General features: G+C 36.5%; 1 long non-coding RNA gene across 1 annotated transcript; it reads right to left on the minus strand.

The window, feature by feature from the left end:
* Window positions 1–404: 404 nt before the first annotated feature.
* Window positions 405–1,918, minus strand: LOC134256227 (uncharacterized). Its single transcript, XR_009989678.1, has 3 exons — window positions 1,776–1,918; window positions 1,149–1,266; window positions 405–904 (listed from the first exon to the last, which is right to left on the minus strand). It is a non-coding gene; the product is annotated as an uncharacterized LOC134256227 (long non-coding RNA).
* Between the last annotated feature and the right edge of the window lie 768 nt (window positions 1,919–2,686).

Below are 2,686 nucleotides of genomic sequence, written 5' to 3' on the forward strand. Positions count from 1 at the left end.
TCAGTCAATGCAGGCATTAGCCGACTGCACATCAGTCAGTCAATGCAGGCATTGGCCGACGGAGCAGTCAGTCAATGCAGGCATTGGCCGACTGCACATTAGTCTCTCAATGCAGGCATTGGCCTACTTCACATCAGTCAGTCAATGCAGGCATTGGCCGACTGCGCAGTCAGTCAATGCAGGCATTGGCCGACTGTACATCAGTCAGTCAATGCAGGCATTGGCTGACTGCTCCTCAATCAAAAAATGCAGGCATTGGCCGACTGCGCAGTCAGTCAATGCAGGCATTAGCCGACTGCACATCAGTCTGTCAATGCAGGCATTGACCGGCCGACTGCAGGCATCAGTCTGTCAATGCAGGCATTGGCCGACTTCACATCAGTCAGCCAATGCAGGCATTGGCCGACTGCGCAGTCAGTCAATGCAGGCATTGCCCGACTGCTCATCAGTCAGTCAATGCAGGCATTGGCCGACTGCATGCACATAAGTTCTAATGCAGTCAATGATAGACTCAAAAGACTGATGCAATGCAGGCGTTGTACATTCCACCGTATATACATGTATAGGGACTGCAGGCATTGAAACACCATTAATTCATACAGCTAATGCAAATAAAATCTTCCTTGTAAAAAATATAGTTATACATGTACATATTGTATTTGTCAAAACTGGTTTTTTACAGCAGACTTCTATAAATCAAGTAATGCCGATGAATGATCAATTTTAACGTTTATTTTAATTATGGAGAAGAATTTGCAGAAAATTAAATTTAAATAAAAACGATGTATTTTCAAGGACAGTTTGATAAAAATTATTTGCGTAGAATCTTTTATGCATTGTCAAAATGTTGTCTTCTTGATTCCTAAAGTAATCCATTTAGTCTGTGCAGTTCTCAGTACTTCGCCTGAAAATAGAATCGGAGTTAGTTACACAACATTGTTTGAATTCGTGTATATTTGTATATAATTTTCGGTATTGTTTCACCAAATAATTAAAATTCATCGTCTTGTCCAAACATAATAATTAATGTTATACGCTCTAAATATTACTTAAAATGCTTCTTTCGCATATTTTTAATTTTATGTATTCATGTAATCATCACTCAATAATCAAATACAAGTAGTGAGGCACAATATTAAATATAAAACCTTATGATATGGTCGTTGGCCACCATTTTAACAAACAGACTCAGGTATCATAGAACCGGATATCATCACAGACTGTAGTCTAATGTTGCTGTAGATTCCATCTGAGTGTCACTCAACACTGTTAAGGAAAAATAAGACATGTATTTAAAAATCCCTAGACAAAACAAACATGAACTTTGTAACTTTTGCCACTACATGCATTATTTTTCTGGGAAAAAAAATCACAACGGCCGAACCAAACTCTTTGGTGAGAGTGGGACACGGAGTAAAAAAAAAACTTATCAGACCAAATACATGTTATTAAGGGGCGCAACCATTAAGATTTCTAAACACACGCCATAATTTGCAAACATTTCTACAACTATATTTTTTTTGTTCTACGCTAGAAGTCGAAAAAGTACGATTTACTTTAGAAAGAAGCTGTACATCAAAACTGGAAAACCCCTAATCCCAGAAATAACCTTAAAAAAGCATTTACCTTTTTTATATTATTATATTACTTGGGCAAGTTAGAAATTAAAAAATGCAAGTTATTTTGAATAATAATTGAAACATTTGCCAAATAAACACAATATAGTTGCATAATTTAAAAATAAAAGCATATATGGTAGGCTACTTTGTACAAACCTTTAAGACACTCACAAATCTGCAGCTGGAACTTTACGTCTTAAAAACGCATACTATAGGATAAAGATACACTGGACGAAGCTTTGCTTAAAGAAGACCACAACTGGTGTTTTTCCACTGCATAATAAAAACTCCATACTTTTTTAATCGCCCACATATTATTTTGCTGTCAATGCTGTGTGAATGATCAGTCTTCAAACAGGCCCAACTGTTGGGTGATGCACTACGTACTTATATGACGTCACAATATTACAGAAACTAAAATCCGCGAAACGTTAATAAGCCAAGGGGTTAAGATGATCTTTTTAAAATTCAACGATAATATGTTTTACGGTGTGACCGTTGGGGCGAGCGCAGTACATTAACATTTTTTATTAGGTAGGTCTGTTTTTAAAAAAAGGGGGAGGGTGTCATCAATCTCTAACCAGAGTAGTTGCAGGAAAAGGAAAGATAACTCTAGGATTTATTTCTTTAAAAAATAGAATCACAAAGGAGTTCTCTTAAAATACAAGAGAAACAAACTGCTTGTTTGAAAAAGAAAAATATGAATTGAAAATTACAATTAAATATTTGCCTATTTATTCGATGATTTTGCCAATCGTGCGAGTGTTTCTTGGAACGACTTATTAGGCAATGCGATGTCACGTGATTCAGACGCGGGATATCAACAAACCACGCGGCCACGCTGCCCAGCTAGTCTAACCCTAAAGGGTTTTAATTTGCCGGTAATAACAAGACGGTAAGTGCATAAATTTCAAGAATTATGGGTTGCATTTTAAATTACAGGACTCAGTTTCATCTTGGAGTATTACTCAAATTTTCATGTCACTCTAAATTGGTAAACATCGAACCAAGATGGCGTCACAATAAAAAAAAAAATCAAAGTTACAGAGGAACAACATATCAATGAA

This window comes from Saccostrea cucullata, unplaced genomic scaffold (assembly GCF_032062105.1).
Source record: "Saccostrea cucullata isolate Sc308-1 unplaced genomic scaffold, CSIRO_AGI_Scuc_v1 ctg16473, whole genome shotgun sequence".
Lineage (NCBI taxonomy): Eukaryota > Metazoa > Mollusca > Bivalvia > Ostreida > Ostreidae > Saccostrea > Saccostrea cuccullata.